This window comes from Schistocerca nitens, chromosome 3 (genome assembly GCF_023898315.1).
Source record: "Schistocerca nitens isolate TAMUIC-IGC-003100 chromosome 3, iqSchNite1.1, whole genome shotgun sequence".
Taxonomy (NCBI): domain Eukaryota; kingdom Metazoa; phylum Arthropoda; class Insecta; order Orthoptera; family Acrididae; genus Schistocerca; species Schistocerca nitens.
The window spans coordinates 830,987,446-831,000,847 of NC_064616.1; the positions used below are offsets into that span (position 1 = coordinate 830,987,446).

General features: G+C 43.1%; 1 protein-coding gene and 1 pseudogene across 1 annotated transcript in view; both read right to left on the reverse strand.

Moving 5' to 3' along the window:
- LOC126248855 (glutamate [NMDA] receptor subunit 1) overlaps window positions 1–13,402 on the reverse strand; it is a 613,579-nt gene that overhangs the window by 210,831 nt on the left and 389,346 nt on the right. The gene's annotated exons all lie outside the window — the stretch shown is intronic.
- Window positions 3,869–3,986, reverse strand: LOC126249839 (5S ribosomal RNA; annotated as a pseudogene).

The window sequence follows — 13,402 nt, forward strand, 5'->3', positions numbered from 1 at the left end:
CACGTGAGGCAATACTGATCCTACGACTTATCTTAGAAGAAAGGTTAGGAAAAGGCAAACCAATGTTTCTAGCATTTGTAGACTTAGAGAAATCTTTTGACAATGTTGACTGGAATACTCTCTTTCAAATTCTGAAGGTGGCAGGGGTAAAATTCAGGAGCGAAAGGCTATTTACAATTTGTACGGAAAGCAGATGGCAGTTACAAGAGTTGAGGGACATGAAAGGGAAGTAGGGGCTGGGAAGGTAGTGAGGCAGGGTTGTAGCCTCTCCCCGATGCTATTCAATCTGTATACTGAGCAAGCAGTAAAGGAAACAAAAGAAAAATTCGGAGTAGGTATTAAAATCCATGGAGAAGAAATAAAAACTTTGAGGTTCGCCGATGACATTGTAATTCTGTCAGAGACAGCAAAGGACTTGGAAGAGCAGTTGAACGGAATTGACATTGTCTTGAAAGATGAACATCAACAAAAGCAAAACAAGGATAATGGAATGTAGTCGAATTAAGCCGGAATTAGATTAGGAAATTAGACACTTAAAGTAGTAAAGGAGTTTTGCTATTTGGGGAGTAAAATAACTGATGATGGTCGAAGTATAGAGGATATAAAATGTAGACTGGCAATGGCAAGGAAATCGTTTCTGAAGAAGAGAAATTTGTTAACATCGAGTATAGATTTAAGTGTCAGGAAGTCGTTTCTGAAAGTATTTGTATGGAGTGTAGCCATGTATGGAAGTGAAACTTGTACGATAAATAGTTTAGATAAGAAGAGAATAGAAGCTTTCGAAATGTGGTGCTACAGAAGAATGCTGAAGATTAGATGGGTAGATCACATAACTAGTGAGGAGGTATTGAATAGGATTGGGGAGAAGAGAAGTTTGTGGCAAAACTTGACTAGAAGAAGGGATCGGTTGGTAGGACATGTTCTGAGGCATCAAGGGCTCACCAATTTAGTACTGGAGGGCAGCGTGGAGGGTAAAAATCGTAGAGGGAGACCAAGAGATGAATACACCAAGCAGATTCAGAAGGATGTAGGCTGCAGTAGGTACTGGGAGATGAAGAAGCTTGCACAGGATAGAGTAGCATGGAGACCTTCATCAAACCAGTCTCAGGACTGAAGACCACAACAACAACAACAACAACAACTGCTTTAGAGCAGTATTGGTTGATTCAGTGTTTAAAGCAGCCGCTCAGGCAGAGTGGTTAAGTTACGTAAGAAGTGTTACAGTTAAATGTCTTTCTAATAATTGGCTTTTGTTTTGCTGTTTTGTTGTGTTTAGTGAACAGTGTTTTCACGGCGCCAGAATCTGATAATTGGAGGAAAGGTGTGCATAGTTTGCGCCATTTGGAACGAACACTGACGTTGAGCATGGAATATGGCTCGGTATGTGGTGCAAGCTGTTCTAGATTCTGAAAAAAGTAGGGGTAAGCTATAGGGAGAGACGGTCATATACAATATGTACAACAACCAAGAGGGAATAATAAGAGTGGACGATCAAGAACGAAGTGCTCGTATTAAGAAGGGTGTAAGACAAGGCTGTAGCCTTTCGCCCCTACTCTTCAATCTGTACATCGAGGAAGCAATGATGGAAATAAAAGAAAGGTTCAGGAGTGGAATTAAAATACAAGGTGAAAGGATATTAATGATACGATTCGCTGATGACATTGCTATCCTGAGTGAAGGTGAAGAAGAATTAAATGATCTGCTGAACGGAATGGACAGTCTAATGAGTACACAGTATGGTTTGAGAGTAAATCTAAGAAAGACGAAGGTAATGAGAAGTAGTAGAAATGAGAACAGCGAGAAACTTAACATCAAGATTGATGGTCACGAAGTCAATGAAGTTAAGGAATTCTGCTACCTAGGCAGTAAAATAACCAATGACGGACGGAGCAAGGAGGACATCAAAAGCAGACTCGCTATGGCAAAAAAGGCATTTCTGGCCAAGAGAAGTCTACTAATATCAAATACCGGCCTTAATTTGAGGAAGAAATTTCTGAGGATGTACGTCTCGAGTACAGCATTGTATGGTTGTGACACATGGACTGTGGGAAAACCGGAACAGAAGAGAATCGAAGCATTTGAGATGTGGTGCTATAGACGAATGTTGAAAATTAGGTGGACTGATAAGGTAAGGAATGAGGAGGTTCTACGCAGAATCGGAGAGGAAAGGAATATGTGGAAAACACTGATAAGGAGAAGGGAAAGGATGATAGGACATCTGCTAAGACATGAGGGAATGACTTCCATGGTACTAGAGGGAGCTGTAGAGGGCAAAAACTGTAGAGGAAGACAGAGATTGGAATACGTCAAGCAAATAATTGAGGACGTAGGTTGCAAGTGCTACTCTGAGATGAAGAGGTTAGCACAGGAAAGGAATTCGTGGCGGGCCGCATCAAACCAGTCAGTAGACTGATGACAAAAAAAAAAATGTAAGCATGTGAAGTAGTGGAAAGTGTTGAGGTAGCAGAACGTTTAAGTGTATTTGTCAGTTGTGTTTGTGCAGCTGACAAAGGGTAATCATGTCATGGACAGCACCGCCGGGACCCAGGTTCTCAATATAATAACGGGCTACCAGAGAGGAGGTGTTGGTAATTGTAACACGAGAAGCAGAGACGATTCAAGCGGACAAAATAAAATTGTCTAAGAGATTTGGAGCAGATTCTATGAAGAAGGAAGAGCGGAGCCGAGATTTTTGCAATAGAGTAACTGCAGAATATGCAGAGGAGAAGTAGAAAGGATTTGACGACTGGTAGATTGAAAGCGGGCATGACAGATGAGAAATGAATTGAGGAGATTGGAGGATGCACTTATAGAATTGCGATCCAAAGTGGAGAAGGATATATTTAAAGAAGTATAAGGGGAGTATGACAGGTCCCACAGCTGCAGGAACAGATGCAGCAAGCAACAGACGTGCTGCCACTCACGTTGCAGCGACGGAAGCAAGCTTGTTTGGATGCTGTGGGATGATAATTGAAAACAGTATTCAGAAGATAGATAAGAGCAATGTTAGGGAGATAAACATAACCTTGTAAGGGCTGAAGAAAATGGCCAGGGATAGCAAAACAGTAGTGGAGTGGCATACCACACAAATGACAAGCTTGGAGCAGGAGGTGATGAATAACATACGTGCACTACAAAAAATTATGATGGAGATGATGGAGTGTGAAAAGTCATCAGTCGACGCCATCAACCTGGTTCTAAGAATTTTACAGACTCGAATAGAAATGTTAGATACGAGGGCTACAATTGAAAGACCATTATAGTCGTTGGCCGACAGCCTCTGAGACATACGAATGGGTATAGCAGATCTGCAGGAAGCCATTCACCCTGTCATGTACGGACAGCTTAGTTCAGCATTGTTACTACCAGAAAAATACTAGGGTGTGTTGCAGAAAGTGTAGAAGGTGTTGCCATCTGAGTTGGAACTTATTGCAGAGTTCCTCAGGTAAAATTTACCCCTGTACCATCACATAGCAACGGTGGAAGTTAGGACAGATCAAGCACAGCCATACGTGTAGGTTTGGTTCCCGGTTATAAGAGGACAAACACGGTTCAGGTGTTTCACCATTAATGCTTACCCATTACAGTGAGAGACGGGAAAATTTGTGTGGATCAGGACGGGAGGCATCTTGCTAATATCGTTGGACAGGTATAAGCATACGGTAATGCACTCCGTCTTCAGGCCACGAGTGGCCTACCGGGACCATCCGACCGCCGTGTCATCCTCAGTGGAGGATGCGGATAGAAGGGGCGAGGGGTCAGCACACCGCTCTCCCGGTCGATATGATGGTATTCTTGACCGAAGCCGCTACTATTCTGTCGAGTAGCTCCTCAATTGGCATCACGAGGCTGAGTGCAACCCGAAAACTGGCAACAGTGCATGGCGGCCTGGATGGTCACCCATTCAAGTGCCGACCACGCCCGACAGCGCTTAACTTCGGTGATCTCACGGGAACCGGCGTATCCACTGCGGCAAGGCCGTTGCCCATACGGCAATGACATTGCAGAAACTTCAGCACTGTCAGAAGGATAGTGTTACAGTCTGCTCGACTCCAGTAATCCTGACTAGCACAGGCACATGTGAGGTTCAGTTGTTCCTAGACAAAAGAGATGGACAGATTCGTCCGCGTGACGTTTGGGAGCCACAACCCTATTACCAGCAAGTGGGGCGACAACCGATTTACAACACAGTAGCGATATGCTACGAATGAGGTAGGCTTACAGTAGATTTACACGGTAATGGATTGTTTGGGTTGTTAATTAACGGAACAACATGCTACATAAAGCGACCGACTTCCCATCTCTGACCTGATAGTACAAGGACTACCAGCTTGAACGTAAGTCACAGCTATACTGGCCAGAAAAATCGTTGCAAGTGTTCCCAGCACAGATTTGACCTATCTCAATAATACGTTGAAACCTGACCAATCCTCTCCATGAACAAGCTAACCTAGACCTAAGAAGGGTATATCTCGGCAGAACAGGCGCTACCGCATCTGCAGAAGTATCGAGAAGTATTGTGACCTTGAGTGTCACAACTTCTGGCATCCTAATAGATGTGATTCTGTTTCGTGCAGCCTTCATTTAGCTGCAATGGAGAGACGACCGACCAAGTGAACCCCTGGAAGTACAGATCCCAATAGACTGCATCATTAACCGTGTATATGTGACAGAAAATGTAAATGGACAGAAGTAATATTGTTGTGTGCATGAAACTTGTACAATGAGTCGTATTGAGAAATGTACACTGCGGTGACGAAAGTGAAGGAATACCTCCTTATATCGCGTCGGACATCCTCTTGACCAGCGTAGTGCAGCAACTGGACATGACATGGACTCAACAAGTCGATGGGAGTCTCCTGCAGAAATATTAAGCTGCCTCTAAAGCTACCCATAAGTGCGAAAGTGTTGCCAATACAGGATTTTGTGCCCGAACTGACCCGTCAATTGTGTCCCATAAACGTTTAGTGGGACTCACGTTGGGCGACGTGGGTGGCCAAATCATTCACCCGAATTATCCAAAACGTTCGTCAAACCAATCGTGAATAACTGTGGCCTAGTGGCATGACGCATTCTCATCCATTAGAATTCCATCGTTTTTTGGGAACATGAAGTCCAAGAGTGCCTGTAAATTGTCTCAAAGTAGCTAAAAATAACAATTTCCAATCAATGATCTGTTCATCTGCACCAGAGTGTCCAGTCCATTCCATGTAAACGCAAACCACCCCATTATCGAGCCACCCGCAGCTCGCACAGTGACTCATCTGACCAGGACACGGTTTCGCAGTCGTCTAGGGTCCAGCCGATATAGTCACAAGCCCAGGAGAGGAACTGCAGGCGATGTCGTGCTGGAAGCAAAGGCATTCGCGTCGGTCGTCTGCTGCCATAGCCCATTAACGCCAAATTTCGTCGCATTGTCCTAACAGATACTTTCTTCGTACGTCCCACTTTGATTTCTATAATTATTTCAATCAGTGTTGCTTGTCTGTTAGCAATGACAACTCCGTCCGTACCATTAGCTGCGAGGTCAGCATGTTTGGTTATCATATAGTGGGCCTGGTATCGACTCCCGGCCGGCTTGGAGATTTTATCCACTCGGGGAGTGTTTGTCGTGTTTTCCTCCTCATCCTTTCATCATCACTGACACAAGTCGGCAAGTGTGTTGTCAAATGAAAAGACTTGCAACTCGGCGGTCGAACTTTCCCCGGTGAGGACTCCTGGTCATCAAAGACACACGATGATTTCATTTCTCATTTCACTCACAACTCGATGCGAACGCCGCTGCTCTCGGTCGTTAAGTGAAGGCCGTCGGCCACTGCGCCGTCCACGATGAGAGGTAATGCCTGAAATCTGGCATTCTCGGCACACTCTTGACACTGTGGGTCTCGGAATACTGAATTCCCTAATTATTTCCGAAATGAAATGTCCCAATGTTTCTGGCTCCAACTACCATTCCGCGTTCAAAGTCCGTTAATTTCCGTCGTGCGGCCATAATCACGTCGGATATCTTTTCACATGAAAATGACAATTCCGCCTATGCACTGTCGTTCTATACCTTGTGTACGCAATACTACCGTCTTCTGGACATGTGCGTATCGCTGTCCCATGGCTTTTTCCATCTCAGTGCATACAGTAGCATTTAGGATGACGCTGAACACTTCTGCATTGGGTATAGGGCCCCACGTCAAGCCACACGAGGTCAGAGGCCATGGTGCCATGACAGAGTAAGGAGGCAGTAGTATGTAGTTTTAAGTTGTGTTATAAAAAATTTAGTAGAAAATGGGAAATACTAGTTATAAAGGTAAGCCTGGGATAATTGTAGAGTGTGTATGAATGTGGAGCCTAAGAGCTAAATCAGTAGAGTAAATTCACAGCATCTGAACCTCATGGTTTAATCCAACCAGTGCTTAGGCAAAATATTCCGCTGCAGACCGGTCTAAAAAGAGACCTGGGGACCAAGGTCTTTCGAAGCGGGGATGGAATCGCCAAGGAAATTAGCAGTTATGCCTCAGCAGTGGAAGGCAGTCGGAGGACGCTCATGTGCTGGAATGTCGAATGCGCCATCGGGGTCATTTTAGACAGCACGAGGCAGACTAGGGCACGAATCTCAATATTGCAACCGCGGCGTTAAAATGGGACTCTTGCAGGGCGAGGCAAGCCCTTACCACACGCCCAGGACACGGATTTGTTATACTGGGAACAGCTGGAAGCAGCGCGTTGGCACAACACGTAGGCCGGGGCGTTAGCAGTCCAGCATCACCAAGAGAGACTGGAGGGCCACGCAAGACGACTAGGGGGACGGCCCGCAGCCACTAGAAGTTCGGGCCTCTACTGCCGCACCGTCTGCTAGTGGCAAGTCGTCATCCTCGAACGAAGGTACTAGTCTGCCTCCACCACCTGGGCCAGTTCAAGCAGCTGCCTGACCCGTTCCCTGGAGGGAAGCAGCTCGGGACCTGGACGGTACCGCTACTCAACCTTCCGTGTAGGTGCAGGCATCACTCGCTGGGGCGAGTTTCATCGGAGACTGGCATCCGCTGCACGAAACTCGGCAGTCTTCAACAACACTGGCTCCGACTGCGGGCATCCGTGCCCAATAACGAGGCAACACGTCGCAGCGTAAAGCCACTGGAGTCAGCACTGCAGGGCGCTTACGTCACAGCGCGGTAAACGTCAGCTCTCCGCCGCCTCCCGATGTGCTCGAGAATGTGGGTCACCACCTCCACCGAGACGCTACCAGGGCACACAAATGTTTTAACGTTTTGATGTTATCTGCCTGAGCTATCTAAGACCTATTTCTACCAACTCTACTCACTGCCACGACCTAGCCCCACATAGAAGTGGTCCTACACCCTACACTACTTTACACCTCCGAACGCACAATCGCAGAGGACTTCAAACAGCACACCGAGGAAGCTTGTCGTTCCGTGGCACCGACAGCTATACATCTCGTCTGCAACTTGTTTAGAAGCCACATTGAGCTGTGTATTCACGAAAATGGGCAAACCTTTGAATCTCTCACTTATTCAACCTTTTGCCATCAGAACATCCATCTGAACATAGATAATAAGGTACAGCATGTTGCTGCCATCCGTAAAACTTTGAACGTTTCTAGTTCTCTAGCTAAAATTGGTGAAAACTTGATTTGAATTGGTTCACATACACTTGGTTTAAATGCATCAGCTACACGATGAAACAAATAGTGAACTATTTAAAAAACCATAGCTCGTTACTGTATCTCTAAAGAAAAGAAAATATGCTATATAAACAATAGAAAGTATAACGTTTCTTACATTTACCGAACTAAATACACACACGAAAAAAAGTTTTGCATCACCTCGGTTCCGAGAGTGCCGGAACCTGTACAGAAAATTGGAATAGAATCAACATAAACATCATTTCCGCCCTTTTTATTGCTCAAGAAAACCAAGCATTGCATGTTGTACCACCATACAGAGACTGCTGTACACACCGGTACCTCTGATACCCAGTACCACGTCTTACATTGATGCATGTCTGTATTCGTCGTGGCATACTATCCATAAGTTCATCAAGGTATTGTTGGTCCAGATTGTTCCACTCCTCAACGGCGATTCGGCGTGGATCCCTCAGAAGGGCTGGTGGGTCACGCCGTCCATAAACAGCCCTTTTCAGTCTATCCCAGGCATGTTCGACAAGGTTCATGTCTGGAGAGCACGCTGGCCGCTCTAGTCGGGCGATGTCGTTATCCTGAAGGAAGTAATTCACAAGATGTGCACGGTGGGGGCACGAATTATAGTCCATGAAGACAAATGCCTCGCCAATATGCTGCCGGGATGGTTGCACTATCGGTCGGCCGATGGCATTCACGTATCGTACAATCGTTACGGCGCCTTCCATGGCCACCAGTGGTGTATGTCGGCCCCACATAATGCCACCCCAAAACAGGAGGGAACCTCCACCTTGCTACGCTCGCTGGACAGTGTGTCTAAGGTGTTCAGCCTGACCGGGTTGCCTCTAAACACGTCTGCGACGATTGTCTGGTTGAAGGCATATGCGACACTCATCGGCGAAGAGAACGTGACGCCCATCCTGAGCGGTCCATTCGGCATGTTGTTGGGCCCCTTCTGTACCGCGCTGCATGGTATCATGGTTGCAAAGATGGACCTCGCCTTGGACGTCGGCAGTGAAGTTGCGAATCATGTAGCCTATTGCCCACAGTTTGAGTGGTAACACGACGTCCTGTGCCTGCACGAAAAGCATTATTCAACATTGTGGCGTTGCTGTCAGGGTTCCTTCGAGCTATAATCCGTAGGTAGCGGTCATCCACTGCAGTAGTAGCCCTTGGGTGGTCTGAGCGATCCATGTCATCGACAGTTGCCGTCTCTCTGTATCTCCTCCATGTCCAAACAACATCGCTTTCGTTCACTCCGAGACGTCTGGACACTTCCCTTGTTGAGAACCCTTCTTGGCACGAAGTAACAATGCGGACGCGATCGAACCGCGGTATTGATTATATTAGATTAGATTTACTTTCATTCCAATTGATCCGTAGTGAGGAGGTCCTCCAGGATGTAGAACATGTCAGAAAAACAACAATACATGACAAATATTTACAACTCAAACAAATAAGCTAATGTACCATTCTACAGGTCCCAAGTGGCATGGTCGTCATTTTTTAATGAACGCTAAATGAAGGAATCATTTTACAAATACTAATGCACTGAATTTAAAATGAAAAGGTTTTTATTTATTTATAAGGTAATAAATGTGTAATACAACTACTAAATACTTATTTACAATGAAGACATTACTGCAATGAAATTGTGCAGAAGTTATATTGTACTTTATGTATATATACAAATCAGTTGGTTTTACTGAGAAATTCATCAATGGAGTAGAAGGAGTTGGCCACCAATAAATCCTTTAGGCTTCTCTTAAACTGAATTTCATTGGTTGTTAAGCTTTTTATGGCTGCTGGCAAGTTATTGAAAATGTGTGTTCCTGAATAATGCACACCTTTTTGTACAAGAGTAAGTGACTTTAAATCCTTGTGAAGATTATTCTTATTTCTAATATTGATTCCATGAATAGAGCTGTTGCTTTGAAAAAGTGATATATTTTTAATGACAAATTTCATTAAGGAATAAATATATTGGGAAGCAGTAGTTAGTATCCCTAGTTCCCTAAACAGGCTTCTGCAAGATGTTCTTGAGTTCACACCACATATAACTCTTACTGCACTTTTTTTGCCCGGAAAACTTTAGTTTGTCTTGATGAATTGCCCCAAAGAATAATCCCATAAGACATTATGGAATGAAAGTAAGCATAGTATGCCACCTTTTTGATTTTTATATCCCCTATGTCTGACACAATTCGCATTGCAAATAGAGATTTGTTAAGACGCTTCAGCAGTTCTGTGGTGTGTTCCTCCCAGTTGAATTTATTATCAAGCTGTAATCCCAAGAATTGAACACTGTCCACTTCTTCTATCTGCTTGTCATCGTATGTTAGGCATATACTCGTGGGACACCCCTTACAAGTTCTGAACTGCATGGAGTGTGTTTTTCAAAGTTTTGAGACAAAGAATTGGCTAGGAACCAGTGATTAATGTCCACAAATATTTTATTAGCTGACCTTTCTAATACTACACTTGATTTGTTATTTATTGCAATGTTTGTATCATCGCCAAACAAAACGAACTTGGCTTCTGTTAATGTTACTGATGAAAGGTCATTGATATACACAAGAAAAAGTAAGGGTCCTGAAGTGGAACCTTGTGGGACCCTATATGTAACTAGTTCCCAGTTGGATGGCGCCTGATAGCTTGATACATGTCTCTTTCCTAATAACACCCTTTGTTTCCTGCCAGATATATAAGATTTGAACCATTTTGCAGCATTTCCTGTTACACTATAATATTATAATTTACTTAAAAGGATATTGTGATTTACACAGTCAAATGCCTTTGACAGATCACAAAATATACCAGTTGCCTGCAATTTTTTGTTAATGAGTTAAGCACATTTTCACTGTAAGTGTAGATACCCATCTCAATATCAGAACCCTTTAGAAATCCAAACTGTGACTTTGACAGTATGTTATTTGAGATAAGATTGTTATAATACCAGGCATATTGGAATTGGTCACCAATGCCGACTACTGCTGCACTTCATCATTAATGTTTCTCATAAAACATTGTACAATTTTTCGCGAAACAATTAACCACTAAATCCAAGTTGACTGTTAACAGTAAACTCAGTTGTCCACAGAAGTTTACGTTCGGGGATCTGAACCATCTGAGAACAGGTGTTCCACATGGTAGGGGAAGTTTTCTCGACACCTAGAATCGTACTAGACTTCCACGAATCTTACGAGCTTTTTTTTTTATTTACACTCAAGAAAGTAACCTAAAAAAATAACAAATTTTCTCCTCAAGGAAAATTAAAAAAATAGAAAAACGTCCTAAAATTGTGCGACACAGCTTGCATGAAAGTCATTTTGTCGTAAATTTTAAATCTAAAAGTCTCTTTTGAATATGTTATTTGAAGTTCTCTATGAACCATGGATCTTGGCGAGGGAGGGTCACTTGCGTGCCTCAAAGATACAGACAGATATACCGTAACAACGAAGGTATATCTGTGAAAAGAAAGCAGCCTTTTCATTAGTTTCAGGGTCACCAATCTGGGTGATTGACTGACCTGGCCTTGGAGGGAACTATGGCCGTTATCTCCCTTGAGGACATGTAGCTCTAATGTATGGCTGGATGATGATGACGTCCTCTTGGGTAATATATTCAAGAGGAAAATTAATCCTCCATTCGGATCCCCGGGTGAGGACTACTCAGGTGGATGTCGTCATCAGGAAATACTAAACTGGTGTAGTCTGTGGTTGGAGCGTGGCATGTTACGTCACTTGAAACTTTTTTTTTCTCAGTCACACTTTTTATTGGATGAAAATTGGCTTATGCTTTTTCATGTTACATCGTTTGCGAAAGTTACAAAGAAGTATATACAAAGTATCATAAATAGGTAATGATTACATGAATGTTACAATGACAGTGCAAACTTTTAACAATACAAATAACCTTAATGCTAAAATACTGTTGACAATATTGACATATGGGTACATTATACCTCGTCATATGCTTTGTACCACAGCCACATGCGAACTGCTCGTAATGCTACGTGGTATTAATTCAAGTCAGCAACAAGAGGATGCAAGTGTAGTGATACATCTGCTAGTTACTTATAGACCTGTGTATAAAAACTTTTTAAAAATATAAAATATAAAAGAAGCTAACGTATTTACATTAAGGCTGATAAAATGGCTTTGCATATGTCTTACAAGTATCGCACTCAGCACATATAGAACAAATGGCTGTGTGAACAGGGCACAGAACCTATACCACGTGCATTTACTACATATAGTACACCAAATGACGGGATGAACAACACACAAAAATTAATGTAAGTAAAAAAAAAACACAAACATATTATTACAAATGGAACTAGCTAGATCTAAACAAACTGCCAAAAAATCACTACAAATATCACATAAAGGTCTGTTGTTAAATAATTTTACATATATTGTAGACCACTGAAGGTGTCTAACATGTACAGGCGAAAAGTTTGGTAGTCAAGAATAAATTTCAGTAGCAAAAGACGCAAGTTTTCTTATCTTTAAGTTAAAACGTAACTTGCGTAAATTACGTGCTTGTGGAATGTCATCTCACTTATGTGAATAGATTCGTGATTTCCTGTCAGATGGGTCACAGTTAATAGTAAATGACGTAAAGTCATCGAGTAAATCAGAAGTGATTTCTGGCGTTCCCCAAGATAGTGTTACAGGCAGAGAGACAATTTGAGCAGCCGTCTAAGGTTGTTTGCAGCTGATGCTTTCGTTTATCGACTAACAAACTCATCAGAAGATCAAAAAAATTGCAAAACGATTTATAAAAGATAGCCGTATGGTGCGAAAATTGGCAATTAACCCTAAATAACGAAAAGTGTGAGGTCATCCACATGAGTGTTAAAAAGAATTCGTTAAACTTCGGTTACACAATAAATCAGTCAAATATAAAGGCCGTAAATTCTACTAAACACCTAGGAATTATAAATACGAGCAACTTAAATTGGAAAGAACACATAGAAAGTGGTGTGAGGAACGCTAACCAAAGACTGCGTTTATTGACAAGACACTTAAAAAGAATGTAACAGATCTACTAAAGGGATGGACCCTCTTCCAGGCACTTAAATGTGATTTGCAGAGAATCCATGTAGATGTAGAAATATGTCGGTTGCTCTCTAATTATCACTGTAAATGTGCCCATGTTACTGCCGCTCGCGGTGAGTTCTACCGTTGTCAGAAGCGGCCGCAACAACTTGGGCAGCGGAACTTCACGGCAGACGATGTCAGTTTCTTACTGAAGCACACCCGGACTCATATGCTGACTCGTTGGTTCGTGATCCTATAATACCTTCAACATCGCAGCGCGTCAGCAATCGTTGGTTAATATATTAAAAACTAGAAACCCGCCTCGATTGCCAAAGAGCACCTAGTATTAACCTAGGTTTCGGCGTAGATAACTACACCTTCTTCAGAACAATAAAACCCACAAGTGCCGAAGAGGAACTTTGTCAATGATTAAAAGAACACCATAGCTATACATTTAAAAACGAAGGAAAGGAAAACACAAACAGTACATACGTACAAAGTCAGAACCACTACTTAACATAATAGTGTACGGTCCACCTCACACCGGCCTATGTTCGATGGGCCATGACCCGCCATAAACTGCAGCTACAAATAGTCTCCCGACCAGCTACCTATGCACATGCGCAAGACAAGGGAAGTTACTTGAATGGTTTGCATTTTCAGCTGGCAATGCCAGTTATTTTTGCTGTAATGCACGCGTTCATCATTA